Source organism: Pongo pygmaeus, chromosome 21 (assembly GCF_028885625.2).
Source record: "Pongo pygmaeus isolate AG05252 chromosome 21, NHGRI_mPonPyg2-v2.0_pri, whole genome shotgun sequence".
In the NCBI taxonomy this organism is placed as follows: domain Eukaryota; kingdom Metazoa; phylum Chordata; class Mammalia; order Primates; family Hominidae; genus Pongo; species Pongo pygmaeus.
This window is the reverse complement of record NC_072394.2, coordinates 50,066,386-50,085,246: the sequence shown is the minus strand read 5'-3', so window position 1 is coordinate 50,085,246 and position 18,861 is coordinate 50,066,386. Positions and strand designations below refer to the sequence as shown.

Sequence of the window (18,861 nt, the reverse complement as noted above, 5' to 3'; positions counted from 1 at the left end):
TCAGTTGCTTGATAGTCTAGACCCTTGCTCTGTCTTCTACCCTTTTATTCCAATAAAATTCTCTTCCCTGTGTCCTGATCTATATTTCAGTTCCTATTCCTGGGTATAAAAGATAAAAGCTGCCATTTATTTTTTAATACTTTATTTTGTTAGAGCTATTTTAGGTTCACAGCAATATTGAACAGAAGATACAGAGATTTGCCATATACCTCCTGCCCAAACCCATGTGTAGCCTCCCCTATCAACATCCCCCCACCATCTTGATACGTTTGTACCTACACTGAGGCATCATTATCATCCAGAGTGTGTAGTTCACATTAGAGTTTACTCCTGGTATTGTGCATTTTATGAGTTTGGAACAATTTATAACAACATGTGTCTACCATTATAGTATCTATCATACAGAGTAGTTTCATTACCCTGAGTACTGTGCTCTGTCTATTCATTCTTTCCTCCCCACTAACTCCTGGCAACCACTGATCTTTCTAGTGTTTCCAAAATTTTGCCTTTTCTAAGATTTCACATAGTTAGAATCACACAGTATGTGGCCTTTCCAAATTGGCTTCTTTCACTAAGTGAAAACTTAAAGTTTTCTTCACATCTCTTCATGAATTGATAACACATTTTTTAGTACTGAATAATATTCCATTGTCTGGATGTACCACAGAAAAGCTACCACTTATTAATTAATGATAATATGGTATTAAGGCTGAGGGCAGTGGCTCACGCCTGTAACCCTAACACACTGGGAAGCTGAGGTGGGCAGACCACTTGAGGCCAGGAGTTCAAGACCAGCCAACATAGTGAAATCCCGTCTCTACTAAAAAATAAAAAATTAGCTGGGAGTGGTGGTGCATGCCTCTAGTCCCAGCTACTCAGTACGCTGAGGCATGAGAATCGCTTAAACCCAGGAGGCAGACTGCAGTGAGCCAAGATCATGCCACTGTACTCCAGCCTGGGTAACAGAGTGACCCAGTGACCTGTCTTAAAAAAAAGAAAAAAGAAAAAGCTCTGGTGCGGTGGTGGCTCATGCCTGTAATTCCAGCACTTTAGACTTTGGGAGGCCGAGGGGGGTGGATCACGACATCAGGAGTTCAAGACCAACACAGTGAAACCCCATCTCTACTAAAAATACAAAAATTAACCAGGCATGGTGGTGCGCGCCTGTGGTCCCAGCTACTGGGGAGGCTGAGGCAGGAGAATTGTTTGAACTCAGGAGGCGGAGGTTGTGGTGAGCCGAGATCATGCCACTGCACTCCAGCCTGGGCAACAGAACGAGACTCCATCTCAAAAAAAAAAAAAAAATATATATATATATATATGGCTATTAAAAGTTACTATTTGTGTGTCTGTCCCTGGGCAGTGTTCAGTGCTTAATATACATTATATCATTCATAGTCCCTGTCTGTCCCTGGGCAGTGTTAAATGTTTAATATACATTATATCATTCATAGTCCCGGTTTTTCAAACCTCTTTTGCTGTAGAATTTTTTTTTTTTTTTAACACAAATGAAATCTTATACAAAACACTATTTAAAATACAAGAGGCTGGGTGTGGTGGCTCAAGCACTTTGGGAGGCTGAGGCAAGTGGATCACCTAAAGTCACGAGTTCAAGACCAGCCTGGCCAACATGGCAAAACTCTGTCTCTGCTAAAAATACAAAAAGTAGCCAGGCATAGTGGCAGGCACCTGTAATCCCAGCTACTCTGGAGGTGGAGGTTGCAGTGAGCTGAGATTGCACCACTGCTCTTTAGCCTGGGTGACAGAGCGAGACTCTGTCTCAAAAAAAAAAAAACAAAAAAACAAAACAAAAAAACCAGCACACCTGTGATCCCAGCACTTTGGGAGGCCGAGGTGGGCCAGATCACTTGAGGGCAGGAATTCAAGACCAGCCAGGCCAACATGGTGAAACCCCATCTCTACCAAAAATACAAAAAAAAAAATTAGGTGGGCATGATGGCACATGCCTATAATCCCAGCTACTCCAGAGGCTGAGACATGAGAATCGCTTGAACCTGGGAGGCGGAGATTTCAGTGAGTCGAGATTGTACCACTGCACTGCAGCCTGGGCAACAGAGACTGTCTCAAAAAAAAAAAAAAAAAAAAAAGATTTGTTACAAGTTTATTTTTGAAATTTATACTGTTTTTTCAGTTATAAAAGTAGTGAGAATGAGACTGTTGTGATATGTAGAAAATTTGAAATTGGGTTATGAAGAACTGTTATGGACCTAAATCCATCTCTGCCCTCTACTTTATTTCTATATTAAGAAAATGATGACTTAAAGAGAGTCGCAAATGGTCTGTTAAGAAAATACTTTCTGAAATAAATTACAGGTATACATCAGATCAATTTAAAAGTTATCAAAGGGTATACAGTGGCCATCCTTTCTTAGCTGCCTCCTTCCCTGCCCTGCAACCATTGTTACCCTAGTCTAGGTATATATACATGCATATAGTTTAAAGTTTTTAAGTTTAAGCATTTCTCCTATATTTTTGGCAAACTTTAAATTGATGTATAACATATTTATGGAAGGGCACAAGTACAGCTTGCTAAATTGTTATAAAATGAACACACCTATGTAATTGGCACTCAAGAGCCCTGTTTTGCACTGTACATACTTTAAAAATGATCTTGGGGAAGGATTCATATCAGTTTGATTTACAGTTGCTTAGAATTTTTTTTTTTTTTTTTGAGACAGAGTCTCGCTCTGTCGGGCTGGAGCGTAGTGGCGCGATCTTGGCTCACTGCAAACTTTGCCTCCTGAATTTAAGTGAGTCTCATGTTTCAGCCTCCTGAGTAGCTGGGATTATAGGTATGTGTCACCAAGCCCAGCTAATTTTTGTATTTTTAGTAGAAACCGCATTTTGCCATGTTGGCCAGGCTGGTCTCAAACTCCTGGCCTTGAATGATCTGCTTGCCTTAGCCTCCCAAAGTACTGAGGTTACAGGCTTGAGCCACCTCGCCCGGCTAATAGTTGCTTAGAAATTTCTAATAATTACACTGCATTCCATTGTAGGTTATATCATGATTTATTCAGTTTCATATTATTTCAAACAAAACTAGAAGTAAATATCCTCATATGTATTTGATGGTAAGTAAGCAGCTTCTCTGCGTATTTGTGTACAGGGTAGTGTGTGGACCTAAGCTTGTGTTTCTCTTGGGTAGAACCCAGAAGTAGAATGGCTGGGTTATATGCTAAGTGTATAATATTTACAAATTTTTTTTTTTTTTTTTTTTTTTTTTCTGAGACAGAGTCTTTCTCTGTTTCCCCGGCTGGAGTGCAGTGGCAGGATCTTGGCTCACTGCAACCTCCGCCTTCTGGGCTCTTCTCATGCCTCAGCTATTCTCATGCCTCAACCTCCTGAGAAGCTGGGGTTACAGGCACGCGCCACCACATCTGGCTAATTTTTTGTATTTTTAGTAGAGACAGGGTTTTACCATGTTGGCCAGGCTGGTCTCAAACTCCTGACCTCAAGTGATCCCCCCACCTCAGCCTTCCAAAGTGCTGGGGTTACAGGCTTGAGCTACTGCACCCAGCTAATATTTACAAATTTAAAGAAACTGCCCACATTCTCAAAGTGATTGTACCATTTCACATTTCTCCTAGCCATGTATCCATGTATGATACAGTTCTAGTTGTTCCACATCCTTACCAACAAATGGTATGGTCAGTCTTTTTAATGTCACCCCTCATAGTGGGTGTACAGTGGTATCTCGTTGTGGTTTTCAGTTTCCCTAATGGCTGATGTTGAGCATCTTTTTTCGTACTTACTTGCCACTGGTGTACCTTTTTTCTGTGAGGTCTCTGTATATATCTTTTGCGTTTTTTTTGTTTTTTTTTTTTTTTTTAGTGAGACGGAGTCTCACTCTGTTGCCAGGCTCGAGTGCAGTGGCGCTATCTCGGCACGCTGCAACCTCCGCCTCCCGGGTTCAAGCAATTCTCCTGAGTCAACCTCCCGAGTAGCCGGGACTACAGGCATGTGCCACCACGCCCAGCTAATTTTTGTATTTTTAGTAGAGACGGGGTCTCACCATGTTGGCCAGGATGGTCTCGATCTCTTGACCTCATGATCCGCCTGCCTCAGCCTCCCAAAGTGCTGGGATTTATAGGTGTGAGCCACGGGGTCCAGCCTCTTTTGCCTATTTTTAAGTTGGATTGTTTTTATCTTATTAAGATGTAAATTAGTTATTTTTTCTAGATGAAAAAGCTTTTTCGTGTTTATATTTTTTGTAAAAATTATTTATTTTATTATTTCCTTTTTTTTTCATAGGATGGGGTCTCACTATATTGCCCAGCCTAGTCTTTAACTTCCGGCTTTAAGCAGTCCTCCTGCCTCAGCCTCTCAAAGTATTGCTATTACGGGCATGAGCCCCTGCACCCAGCCTGATTTTTTTTTTTTAATTTGTATAAATTTATGAGGTACAAGTGTAATTTTGTTACATGCATAGATTGCCTAGTGATGAAGCCAGGACTTTTAGGGCATCATTTCCTCAAATCACATGCATTGTACCCATTAAGTAATCTCTCCTCATCCTCCTCCTCACCCTTCCTAATCTCTTGTCTATTATTCCACACAGTATGTCCATGTGTGGCATAGTTCCCACTTATTTTATTTTTGGAGACGGGCAGATCATGATGCCAGGAGTTCAAGATCAGCCCGGCCAACAAGGTGAAACCCCGCCTCTACTAAAAATACAAAAATTAGCTGGGTCCACGTGGTAGTGCTGCCTGTAACCCCAGCTACTCGGGTGGCTGAGGCAGGAGATTCACTTGAACCGGGGAGGCGGAGGTTGCAGTGATCTGAGATAGCACCAGTGCATTCTAGCCTGGGTGACAGAGCAAGACCCTCTCTCAAAAAAAAAAAAAAAAAGAAAAAGAAAAAGAAATCTCTCTCTCTCTCCTCTCTCTCTCTCAACATACATATCTCAGCTATATATCTATATAGCCAAGAGCATGTCACTGCACTCCAGCCTGGGTGACAAAGACAGACTCTGTCTCAAAAAAAAAAAAAAAAAAAATTAGGCATGGTGGTGCACACGTGTAGTCCCAGCCACTTGGGAGGCAGAGGCAGGAAAATCGCTTGAGCCCTGGCGGTCAAGGCTGAAGTGAACCACGATCATGCCACTGCACTCTGGCCTGGGCAACACAGTGAGACCCCCATCTCAAAAAAAAAAAGAAAGAGAGAGAGAGAGAGAGAGAGAGAGAGAGAAAGAAAGGTTTAAATTTTTTTCTTCAATGTGCTGTACCCTGATGGCCTGGATCAGTAGTAGTCCCTTGCCTCCTCTGAACTTCTCTACAATCTCTATAGGCAAAACCGACTTATCACTGATTGCCTTGTACTGAAGTGATGTGAGTACCTGATTGATTGTGCACACTTGGAGGTCACAAACTTTGTTAACTTTCACAATTCCTTAAATAGTAAAGGCATAATAATCACTGATTAAGTATGTCTGTGCATGGAAGAGTAGGCAACAACAACCAAGCAGCAGCAAATTAAAGATGACTGAAGTTTAAGGCCTCAAGACTTAGAACAGTGGTATGAAAACTCAGTTTAAGAAAACTCACTATACTGGGCATGATGGCTCACGTCTGTAATCCCAGCACTTTGGGAGACCAAGGCAGAAGGATCGCTTGATCCCAAAAGTTCAAGACCAGCCAAAGACACACCCTCTACACAAAACAAAAACATTTGTCTACACAAAACTTAAAAACATCAGCCAGGAATGGTGACATGTGCCTGTAGTCACAGCTACTGGTAGGCTGCGCTGGGAGGACCACTTGAGCCCAGCAGGTCAAGGCTGCAGTGAACTGTGATGGTGACACTACACTCCATCCTAGATGACAAAGCAAGACCCTCTCCAAAAATTGAATTAATTTTTAAAAGTCACATGTGGATGACTATATTGTGATTTGGGGGAAAGAAAAGGGAAATTGAAGGTTACTGGGCAAGTTCATGCTAACAGGTTTGCCAAATCTTAGAACCCATATACTCAAGGCTTATACCATTCTAGATATGATCATGTACTTTTTTTTTTTTTTTTTTTGAGACGGAGCTTGCTCTATCACCCAGGCTAGAGTGCAGTGGCGCAATCTCAGCTCACGGCAACCTCTACCTCCAGGGTTCAAGCGATTCTCCTGCCTCAGCCTCCTGAGTAGCTGGGATTACAGGCACCTGCCACCGTGCCCGGCTAATTTTTTTATATTTTTAGTAGAGATGGAGTTTCACCATCTTGGCCAGGGTGGTCTCCAACTCCTGACTTCGTGATCCACTCATCTTGGCCTCCCAAAGTGCTGGGATTACAGGCGTGAACCACCATGCCTGGCCATGATTGTGTACTTTTAAAGTCGCTTTCCAGATTCCATTTTATTGATTCCTGATGAAAGCAGTTTCAAACTTAATATGGTAACAGTCCTGTCTTATTATATGACAAAGATATCACTGCCCCTCCAGTGATGCAAGATGTATAGAGTTATTTTTCTCACTGGTGGAGTTTCTTCACTGGCAGATTTTCCTAGATGCAGTCAAATACTGTTCCAACTGCGGTGAAGACAGCTACCTCAATTGAAATTAATACATTGTCATAAAACACAATTACCACCAAGCAAGTAAAAGGAAACAGATGAGCTGGGATGGAACACAGAGTGTGTAGTAGACTAAAGGGACAATTTGATAAAGAGTACTGAGTAACTCTTACAACATTTCCAAATAAAATTGCCAAATTTTTTTTAATAGAGATGGGGGGGGTCTTGCTTGTTGCCCAGGCTGGTCTTGAACTCCTAGGCTCAAGCAAGTCTCTGGCCTCAGCCTCCCAAATTGCCGGGATTACAGGCGGGAGCCACTGTATTCAGCCCAAAAATTGCCAAATTTCAATCTGGAAACAAACTCAAGCTGATATAGCTACTCTACAAGATGACTTAAATAATCCATTTCAATGACAGCAATTTCACTGAGAGTAAAGAAAGTAACACTTGCTTTTCTTACACGAGAAGGAGGGGACTGAAAATCCCTCTCTCTCACACACACACACTTTTACCCAGTTATAGCATACACTGTGATGAAGTCAGGAGATTAAAGTCCCTTTTGAGACAGGGTCTCATTCTGTCACTCAGGCTGGTGTGCAATGGCACAATCACAGCTCATTGCACCCTCAACCTCCTAGGCTCAAGTCATCCTCCCAGCTCAGTCTCACATGTGGCTGGGACCACAGGGGCACATCACCATGCCCGGCTAATTTTTTTCCTATTTTTTTGTAGAGGCAGGGTCTTACTTTGTGGCCCAGGCTAGTCTCAAATTCCTGGGCTCAAGTGATCCTCCTCTCAAAGTGCTGGGATTACAGGTGTGAGCCATGGGACCCAGCCTCTAAATTCTTTATAAGTCAGCACTGAAAGCTGCATCTAACTTCACATCGTTATCTGGTATAAAGAGCTTAATTCATTTATGTTCAATCAATAAAATTTAAGTAAAAGAGCACTGTACATATCTACATAATGCCTTAAGTTTATAGAATTGTATAAAATAAGGAACCTTGGAAGACCATACAGAGCACCCTTTGTTTTAAAATTTTAAAAACTGGCCTAGAGAGGCTGATTTGTCCAAAGCTTATAGCACATGCTTACAAATTATTCTGAACTCTGCCCTAGGTAAGTCTTCTTTTCAAAGTAATGAGCTAACAAAATATATTGATCAGGTACCAAAAAGGAAAAAAAAGGGTTTCACATATAGATTTCTTTTTAATCAAAGTTCTGTTTTGAAACTGAACATATGATCATGCTGCTCTTTCCACCAACAGCAATTAACTTTCATTTATAAAAATGTCAGTTTAGGACATTTCGATTATGATACACATTTTCTTTCAAAGTAAAATAATATGGCTTTAGATTTCATTTAAACAGAAGGGCAAAGAATATTTACTCCAAAAGTGCCCCCTTTTTTGTTAAAACCCTTTCTTCCCCTCCCCATGCTTTCTCCTCTTTTGTACTGAAGTTCTCAAATGCATGAGATGGAGGAACAATACCACAATACAACTGCAGGCTTCCTGCCTACTAGTCAGTCATTATTCTTTAGTCTTGAGAATTTTCAAAACACTGCTTGGGTTGCTTTGAAATTCCTTCTTTCAGATTTTCCCTCCTTCATGGAACATCTATTTAAAAGAATGACTTCAAAAATGTCTTGCTGCACCCAATCCAAATTCTCTAAACAAACTAAAAATGCTAGCCTTAGATATGAAGGTGGGATGTAAATGCCTGAAGCTTGGCAAACACCAATCTAATAAAAGTACAGGACAGAAAGAAGTATATTTCTGGCCAAGCATAAGAACAGTCTTTTTCTTATATATATATATAAATTAAGCTTGTTTCTGAAAATGTTCATATTTATATGGATAGTATCACGAAGTTAAAAACTACATCATTACTATCCCTTTTTTTTAAACAATACAATTTATAGACCTAAAAATCTCAAACTACATTGATAGCTGAGGAGAAAGGGGCTAAGTCAATTATTACTGACTTAAATTTCACACTAAAATGATGTATATTCATTTATTTTTTAAAAGTTATTGGCCAGGCGCGGTGGCTCACACCTGTAATTCCAGCACTTTGGGAGGCCAACGCGGGCGGATCACCTGAGATTGGGAATTCGAGACCAGCCTGACCCACATGGAGAAACCGCCATCTCTACTAAAAATACAAAATTAGCCAGGTGTAGTGGCACATGCCTGTAATCCTAGCTACTCAGGAGGCGGAGGCAGGAGAATCGTTTGAACCTGGGAGACAAAGGTTATAGTGAGCCGAGATCGTGCCATTATACTCCAGCCTGGGCAACAAGAGTGAAACTCCATCTCAAAACAACAACAACAACAACAACAAAAAGTTGTTGGGTGCTCTAAGGATCAGGGTTAAATTTAAAAAAAAAAAAAAAGTTGTTGGGGACAGAAAAAATTAACAACACCAGTCACCTGCAAACCTGGGGAATTTCCCATTCTTCTGACCACACTTAGATGGTGGTAGTACTTACTAACAAACTTATTAGGTTGTTGACATAAACCAAGAGCTACTCAAAACATGGTATGGAGGCGTGATATACATGCTCTGCCACTGCCCAGCTCAACATGCTTTCTTTTCTTTTTAAAGGTAAAAGCATTAAAGATAGAAGGTTCATGAACAACTTGTCAAATTGTTACAATAAATGGAAATTTTTCCAAAATCTCTAACACCTCTAACAAAAAGAACTGTTTTAAACAATATTTAATAAAGTCTAATCCCAGTACAACAAAATAATTTGGCCAGTACCCTGGAGTTCGTTATAATGGGATTTAACCTGTACACTCAACATTCAATTAACCATAAGGCTTATCCTAATTGAGGATTATGCTGACTTCTGCAGTCCTTTCCCATCTATCCATCTACCACTCCAACTCAGCTGCCATAGCCACCAAAAGCAAAGCCCCAGGAAGCAGATTATCCATTACTGTGTGATACCCAGGCCAAGATTCCCTTTTCATCATTATGTGGCTAATCAGTAGTTAAATTCAGTAATCTAGTCACCCTGGTTTCCAAAAAGTGAAGCTGCATAACCCTTACTCATAGCCTCTAACCAAGGAAACTAAACATTTCAACAGAATACCTTTTCATAGGAATAACAGATGAAAAATGTCACACCGTTTCCTAGAACATATCAATAAAAAAAAATTAAAAAAAAAGACACAGATGTTCCTAACAAAAATATTTAAAAAGCCAAACAAAAAAGACACTAGTCCATTTGTTGTTGGAATATTACTTTAAATGGGTAAAACCTGTTTGCCAGTCAGGTCAGACTCCTTTCCTTTGCCTTTAGGCCACAAAGTTTACTACACAGTTAGTTAAATAAATCTTATTACTGCCCCCCACTGTAAACTGACCTAGGCTGGCAGTACCTACCAAACTGAGTTAATGCTAACAAAGTTTGGTACTGGCAGTATGCAGCCTAAGAAGATTATCCAGTTTGTGGATAAATCGGCCTTCTACACACTGCAGGTCTCCCATTCTACTCCTGCTGTGTATCTTCTGGCCATTTTCCTGTTCATTTAAAAACTCTCCACCAGAAGGTAGGAAAGGGAAAGGCAATTAAATTCAGTTCCATAATTTGTTAGGGGGCTGAAAATAAAGTTAGGCTCTGGATAAATTGCATCTTTAACCCAAAATAATCTTCTCCCAGAAACCCTCTCAGAAAAACGATGGACAAAATGAATTTACCTAGTAAAAACATGACCAAACTCATGGAATATGCCTCATTACCACAAAGCCCCTCCTCCACCTTAATTCTGAAGTGTTTATTTTGTAACCCCTCCCCAACCCCAAGAAGCACTCATAAAATGGGAGAAAATGGGCCGGGAGCGGTGGCTCATGTCTGTAAACCCTAGCACTTTGGAAGGCCGAAGCAGGCCAATCACTTGAGGTCAGAAGTTCGAGATCAGCCTGGCCAACATGATGAAACCCCGTCTCTACTAAAAATACAAAAATTAGCCAGGCATGGTGGTGAGCGCCGGTAGTCCCAGCTACTTGGGCAGGGGCTGAGGCACGAGAATCGCTTGAACCTGGGAGGCAGAGATTGCAGTGAGCCGAGATCATGCCACTGCACTCCAGCCTGAGCCACAGAGTGAGACTCTGTCTCAAAAAAAAAAAAAAAAAGGAGAAAATGCCTACATTTTACTGCAGCACTCAATCTCAAAGCCATTCCTGAGAATCCAAACCAACATAGTCTCCTTGTTTTTCAATTTTTTGAAGTATGAGAAAAAAATAAGAAAAAGTTAACATACATTTCCAATACTAATTTTCTGCTCTCAGAGCTTTAAACGCTCAATAATGCAAAAAACAAATATTTATACCAAGGATTCAAACCAAACTGCTACAGGTAATCTCTTCAATCACGATCAACAAGTCTTTTTTTTCTAGTCCTAGATAGCTTTACAGGGTAACAACTGTATTAAATTGTGACAAATTTGCTGTTGTAGACCAAAAGTCACTGGCAGCTAATATGCATTCTAAACTTGCAACAAATTAAAAGTTTTCAAAAGTACTCTACCTCCTCTGGCCAAAGTGTGAAATTATATAGTTTTTAAAAATGCAGGCTGGTGTGATGGCTCACACTTGTAATCTCAGCACTTTGGGAGGCCAAGGCAGGTGGATTTCCTGAGGTTGGGAGTTCGAGACCAGCCTGGCCAACATGGTAAACCTTGTCTCTACTAAAAATACAAAAATAGCCACGCGTGATGGTGCGCACCTGTAATCCCAGCTACTTGGGAGGCTGAGACAGGAGAATTGCTTGCACCCAGGAGGCAGACGTTGCAGTGAGCCAAGATCGCGCCACTGCACTCCAGCCTGGGCAACAGAGCAAAACTCCATCTCAAAAAAAAAAGAAAAGAAAAAAAAAACCGCCCCTGCCCGCCAAAAAAAAAAAACCCCAAAGCCATTTATTTTAACCATCAATTTGGGATAGGACAATAGCAGAGTTTTTAAATCTTACCCCATTGTCTAAACTAAAATAAAATTTATTTTTTAATTATTTTTTAAAAGACTTTTCAATTACAGTACTCCAAGTTAAACTGAATTATTCCAGAATCATACTGCTAATGCACAAGACAGAATTCTTTTTTTTTTTTTTTTTTGAGACAGAGTCTCATTCTGTCACCCAGGCTGGAGTGCAGTGGTGCAATCTCGGCTCACTGCAACCTCCACCTCCAGGGTTCAAGCCATTCTTCTGCCTCAACCTCCTGAGTAGCTGGGACTACAGGCACTCGCCACCATGCCCGGCTAATTTTTGTATTTTTAGTAGTGACGGGGGTTTCACCATCTTTGCCAGGCTGTTCTCAAACTCCTGACCTCGTGATCCACCAGCCTTGGCCTCCCAAAGTGCTGGGATTACAGGCCTGAGCCACTGCAGCCCGGCAGGAAGAATTGAATTCGTTAAAAAAAAAAAAAAAAGACACACTTAGCTTTTATCTTTAATGTAATGTCCCTGCAAGAAAGCTTATTTCAAAAGACCAGTCAAGAAGACATTAGTAAGCAACCATTTTTAAACTACTTTTTATTTGCATATCGCCTAGAAAAAGGGTCCCAGGTGCAACAGTACTTCACTCCTTACTGAATTCTATTTTATTTGCTCAGGAGGTGGGTGGCACTTTTTAGAAATAATTTTTATACAGAGAAGGAAATGCACAGCACAATCATTTTCAAAATACAGTGAAATTATTTAATATAATCTTTAATAACCTAGCTCTAATATCACTGAATTTCCTTAACAAATTGTTAGTGTTGGCAAACTGTTAAAACAACCATTCTAAAATATAAAAATATAAATCTCGCTATTGATGCTCAAGTTGTTGTACATTTTCAAAGCCTTTGTAGTTAAATACCTTATGGCAGAAACATTTCCTATAACTGCTCTAGAAACATTACAGCCTCCCGCTTAGTCCACAATCCCCATCTTCTATATGCCAAAAGCTGGTATATGCCTCTCTTATTTCAAATGCTGATTGGACAATTAAGTCATTTCCATCTATACATAAAATGCCCCTATAATTTAGGATCACAGGCAATTGAGATTACTGCTCATTTAAATGCAGAACCTGAAGCAACCTCTAGTGACAGGAGCTATAGTGTTCAATATCATTTTACACGTTACAAGCAGAGGCTTCATTTTACATACAAACAATGAACCCTGGCAGAGTTCTTCATCCTAAAGCCCCACAGATTGTTATTTCTTTAACGATATTAATAGATAAGGTGACATAAGCAGTAAGTTCAGAAGAGCTTGTTCCAATAGCTATCAACATTTTTTTAAGAGAGCAAAAACAGTATTCCCACATTTTCTGTTTCTTCTGTTCATTTTATTTCCCTGCTTTTCGTATCCAACAGAAGTGGTTTCAAATGAAAATCTTAAAATAATTATTCCAAAGACCAAGGATATCCTAAAAACCAGTGACAGTCTTTGCCTCTGAGAAGGGGAAACTGGAGGGTTTGGCGTGAAAGAGAGATTCACTTTTCAATGTGTTTGTACCTTTCCAATTGGATATCATGCGGTAGAACCATATTCTAAATGAGCATAGATTTAAAATATTTTCAAGAACAAACAATTCACAAACTTACAGGCTTCCATTAACATTTTCGTTTGTGCAGCATTCGCTGAAGACCCAAGATTTTTATTCCTCCAATCACCTTCACAACAACCTGCTGCAACAAATACTGAAGCTTTTTTGCAGCCAGGGATCAGTTAGGTGGATCCGAGGCCAGGCATTTAAATCAAAGAGATGCAGCAATCTTAGTACTACTATACCACTCTCACGCATCTCATTCAACTCCATTTAAAACCACTGCAGCAAGACAGCTGGTACTCTCCTTCCTGTTTCTTTACCGTACAGGCTTAATAACAAAAACAGGTTGGTTTTGAAGCCCGCTCAAATAGTGCAAAAAGGAAGTCTTCGCATTCAGGAGAGGGAAAAAAAAGTTTCGACTTCGAGAGAATCTCATAGCTTCCGTGTCATTCCATTTGGGAATCCCAGACTCCTGCTAGTGAGGTAGATGCTCGCTCTCTCTCACGGCTGCTCTCTCAGTTAACTTTTCCACCCTAGATGCCCTCAAACTGCCTAGGAAGCAACTAAGTCTCCCAACGACCTACATGGCTAGTTTTGTTAAGGCAGGTACAGGACAAGCAGTTTATTTAAACCATGACGAACTGGGTCAATGTTCATAAAATGAGAGATGGGGAGAGCAAAAAAAAAAAAAAAAAGGTAGTAATAAAGACAACCAAACCCCAAATTTAATCAACCAACTTCCCACTTGCCATTTCCCAGCCTTCACACCAGAGATAGTAAAACGCCTTTTTACCGAGAAAACTAAGAACCTACCCGAGCCCAACATGAAAATTCTGCAGATAATTCGTGTTAAAATATTTTTTAAATGCCAAGTGAGGAGGAAACACAGCAACCAAATCTCACCCGGCTGGGAGGCTGGGGTGGGGGGGTCCCCGCGGCTTTTCCCTCCCGTGCGTCCCAGTAGCTGCTAAGGAGCCGGGGCAGCAGGAGGAGGACGCAGGGAGCTTTCAAAAGGGCTGGGGGAGGCAAGAGGAAGAAAAAACTTTAGGGACAGAAGGGGAAAGTGGGCCCCTGCAGTCCCCCCGCAAACTCCTCGGGTGAACCCTCCGCGCGGGGAACCCCTCGGATCCCCAAGCCGGCTGCCACCCAGCTTCGTCTCAGCTCCGACCGCCGCGGGCCGCCCCCCGGATTGAGGGGAAGCGGCGCGGCCCCGACACCCCGAAACTACCTCAGCGCGTCCCCGGGCCGGCGCGCCCCTCAGTGCCTCGGCAGATCTGAAGCCGCTGGCTCTCGCAGCCTGGGGAACTCGCCCCTCTTCCCTCCGCCTCGCACTCCACCCCATCGCCCGCCACCGCCTCCTCCTTTATCTCCACTCACCTCCCGCCGCCATTTTCCTCGCAGCTCGGCTTTAAATCGGAAACTCGCCGCTCAGCCCGCAGCTGCCGCCGCCGCCGCCGCCACCGACTAAGCCGCAGCCGCCGCCGTCGCTGTGGAGAGGCTGAAACAGCAGCAGCTAAAGTCGCCGCGCGGGGGCCACTAGGATATGTAGTCCCGAGGCCACGCCCAGCACTACCGGTCCCAGGGGGCCTTGCGCGGCTGGCCTAGGGTTCCAGCGCCCCCCACCCTGGCTTCCGCGGCGGAGGGCGTGGCCACGTGGGCTCGTGCGGCCGCTTTCGCCCAGCATCAACTGGGAGCTCCCTCGGGATCCGGAGAACCGGAATGCAGTCCTAGCCCTGCCCTTAATTTTTTTCATATTTGCCTTCGTCCAGTAATACCTAACATTTGTGGAGCGTTTCTGGTATGCCAAGCACGGATCCTCAAAACAAGCATCCCGTAGGGACCATGATCATCCTCATTTTTCAGATGAGCGAACTGAGGCACAAGGTCGGAAGCCACGAGGCTGTTCCTTAGCTGCTAAAGTCACTGGGTGAAATGTTGTTGGGCAGCAGTATATTCACGGTATATTTAGTCCCGAAGTATCATCCCACAGCGTATTTATGACTTACAATAAAGAACAGCTTGCTTTACAATGGAAAGATCTGGCAGGCACCACCTTACCAAGTGATCGAACTTAGCACCACCAATAATGGGTCAGGACTGTTGTTATGTGTCTCCTAATATGATGCAGTGGGGAAAGCATATTGCTACCTCTGTCGTATTCTTGCCACATACACACACACAAAAAGCTTACCTGAAAAAATAAACGAATTCAGAATGTGGGACATTCTACACAACATCTAGCCTGGAGTCTTTTAAAATATGACAGCATGAAAGAGGTGAAAACCGAAAGCAATAGGTGAGACTTGATTGGATTCGGGATGATTTTTTTATGTAAAAAGAATTTGGGGGGCAATTTCAATGTGGACTGTATGTTAGATAATATTGAGTCAGTATTAGATGTGTTGAGTGTAAATAAAATAGAATAATCTGACCACTTACCACCTCCACGGTCAGCACCATCATTTCCCACCTGGACCACTGCAACAGCCTCCTCAGTGTTCTGCCTGCTTCCACTCTTTCCCCTTAGAATCTATACTCAACACAGCAGCCAGAGGGATCCTGGTAAGAACCAAGTCAGTTTATGTCCCTCCTACAAAATTATTGCAGTAACCTGCAAAGCCCCATACAGCCTGTCTCTTGCCCTCCCCTTCCCTCTCTAAACTCATCACCTTCTTCTCTTCCACTCACTTCTGTAACTCAGCTACAATGGACTTGGTGTCTCCAACGTGCTTAGCACACTCTGGCCTTAAAGATCGTGCGTGCACTTGCTATTTCCTCTGCCTAGAACAGTATTTTCCCAGAAAATTCAAATAACCCATTCCCTAATCTCCCTATGGTCATTGTCCAAATGTCACTTATTCAGTGAGGCTTTCCCTAATTGCTCTATTTTAACTTCCTGCCCCACTCTGATCCCAGCTTTCCCTACTCCTATTCCTTTCTTCGTTTATTTTCAGAGCATGAATTATCATTAAAATCATGATATATTTCTGTTTACTTATGTTATTTAAAATATCTCATTTCCGCTGGGCGCAGTGGCTCACGCCTGTAATCCCAGCACTTTGGGAGGCCAAAGCAGGCAGATCACCTGAGGTCGGGAGTTCAAGACCAGCCTGACCAACATGGAGAAACCCCGTCACTACTAAAAATACATAACTAGCTGGGCATGGTAGCACATGCCTGTAATCCCAGCTACTCAAGAGGCTGAGGCAGGAGAATCACTTGAACCTGGGGGCAGAGGTTGCAGTGAGCCGAGATGGCACCATTGCACTCCAACCTGGGCAACAAGAGTGAAACTCCATCTCAAAAAAAAAAAAAAAAGTGAAAATTAAAAAATTAAATATCTCATTTCCGGGCTGGGCCCAGTGGCTCATGCCTGTAATCCCAGCACTTTGGGAGGCCGAGGTGGGCGGATCACCTGAGGTCAGGAGTTCCAGATCAGCCTGCCCAACATGGCGAAACGTCATCTCTACTAAAAATACAAAAAATTAGCTGGGCATGGTGGCAGGCGCCTATAATCCTAGCTACTCGGGAGGCTGAGGCAGGAGAATCACTTGAACCCAGGAGGCAGAGTTTGCAGTGAGCCGAGATCGCGCCACTGCACTCCAGCCTGGGCCACAAGAGTGAAACTCTGTCTCAAAAAAAAAAAAAAAAAAATCTTTCCGCCAGGGCACAGTGGCTCAGGCCTATAATCCCAACACTTTGGAAGGCCGAGAGATTGCTTGAGCCTAGGAGTTCAAGACCTGCCTTGGCAACAAAGCAGAGACCCAGTCTCTACAAAAAATTTTAAAATTAACTTGGTGTGGTGGCGCCTGCTTGTATTCCCAACTACTCAGGAGGCTGAGGTGGGAGGATTGCCTGAGTAGGGGAGGTCAAGGCTGCAGTGAGCCATGCTTGCACCACTGCACTCCAGCCTGGGCGACAGAGTGAGACTCCATTTTAAATATATATATATATAAAATAAAAATAATAAAATAAAATACTGCGTTAGATGCTGAGAACCCAGAGATGAAATGCTCACACGTGTATGGCCTTTCACCTCAGCAACTGCACCTGTCTCCTAGCTACTCTCCTTGCTTCTCTCCCATTGGTCCTCTACAAGGCACTCCCAATACAGTAGCCAGAGGGATCCTTGAAAAATCATGTATTAAATCATGTTACTTCCAACCTAGGCCAGGTACAGTGGCTCACGCCTGTAATTCCAGCACTTTGGGAGGGCAAGGCAGGTGGATCACTTGAGGTCAGGGTTTTGAGGCCAACCTGACCAATATGGTGAAACCCTGTCTCTACTAAAAATACAAAATTAGCTGGGCATAGTGGCACACACCTGTAGTCCTAGCAACTTGGGAGGCTGAAGCAGGAGAATCTCTTGAACCCAGGAGGCAGAGGTTGTAGTGAGCCGAGATCGTGCCACTGCACTCCAGCCAGGGCAACAAGAGCGAAACTCCGTCTCAAAAACAAAACAAAACAAAAAACTTCCAACCTAAACAGCTTCGAATGGCATCCCATTGCATTTGGGATAAAACTCAGACCCTAGTTGGGTGTGGTGGCCCATGCTTCTAGTCCTAGCTACTCAGAAAGCTGAGGTGAAAGGATTGCTTGAGCCCGGAAGTTCGAGGCTGCAGTGAGCTGTAATTGTGCCAGTGCACTCCAACCTGAGTGACAGAGGAAGACCCTGACTCCATTTAAGAAAACAAACTACTCTGACCCTAATTGATTTGGTCTCTGCTCCCCTCCCTGATCTCAGGTGATATATCTCTCCCTATTTCTCGCCCCATGTCACACTAACATTCCTGAACACACCAAGCATATTCCTGCGTCAGGACCTGTGCACCTGTTGTTACTTTTGTCTAGAATTTTCTTTCCTCCTGGCTTGCTCTCTATTGCCATTCAAGTCTCTGCTGCAATGTCTCCTTCTCGGATAGAACTTCTAAAGCACTAAACACACACACAGACACAAACACAGTCATATCACCCTGCTTTGTCTTCATAATGATTCATACCATACACCATCTGAATTTTTTTAGAATTTTTTTTTTTTTTGAGATGGAGTTTCACTCTTGTTGCCCAGACTGGCGTGCAATGGCACGATCTCGGCTCACCACAACCTCCGACTCCGAGGTTCAAGTGATTCTTCCACCTCAGCCTCCCGAGTAGCTGGGATTACAGGCACGTGCCACCACACTTGGCTAATTTTTGTATTTTTAGTAGAGATGGGGTGTTACCATGTTGGCCAAGCTGGTCTTGTGTACCTCAAGTAATCCAAACTCCTCGGCCTCTCAACATGCTAGGATTACAGGCGTTTGCCACTGCACCTGGCAAACATTGGCAGAGTTTGATGGAACCTGTAGGTGATCTTGTAGTGAGTGACATGTGGAAACACTGCTCTAGACTCAAAATCTAAGCCAAATGAGTGACACGCTCTACACGATAGTCTGTGGAGATGTCCACCATCATTCTTTCCTGCTGTTTGCACAGGCCACTCCTACATCGAGAGGTAGGCTTTATTTCCTCTTCCTTGAACTGGAGTTGGCTCTGTAACTGTTTGACCAATGGAAATGGTGGAAGTGATGTCGTGGGACTTTCAAGTCTAGGCTTTAAGATGATTGGGGTGGCTCATGCCTGTAATCCCAGCACTTAGGGAGGCTGAGGCGAGTGGATCACCTGAGGTCAGGAGTTCGAGACCAGCTTGGCCAACATGGTGAAACCCTGTCTCTACTAAAAGTACAAAAATTAGCCAGGTGCCATGGCACATGCCTGTAACCCCAGCTACTCTGGAGGCTGAGGAAGGA

General features: G+C 43.0%; 1 protein-coding gene across 9 annotated transcripts in view; it reads right to left on the bottom strand.

Annotated features, from left to right (window-relative positions):
- NCOA3 (nuclear receptor coactivator 3) overlaps positions 1–14,761 on the bottom strand; it is a 157,228-nt gene extending 142,467 nt beyond the window's left edge. For 5 of the 9 annotated variants that reach the window (XM_063659005.1, XM_054466525.2, XM_054466528.2 and 2 more), the window contains exon 1: positions 14,450–14,761. The gene's annotated coding sequence lies outside the window, so the exon portion shown is untranslated. The remainder of the gene's footprint in view (positions 1–14,449) is intronic. The other 4 variants (XM_054466526.2, XM_063659006.1, XM_054466527.2 and 1 more) reach the window with 3 other exon arrangements.
- Positions 14,762–18,861: the final 4,100 nt, after the last annotated feature.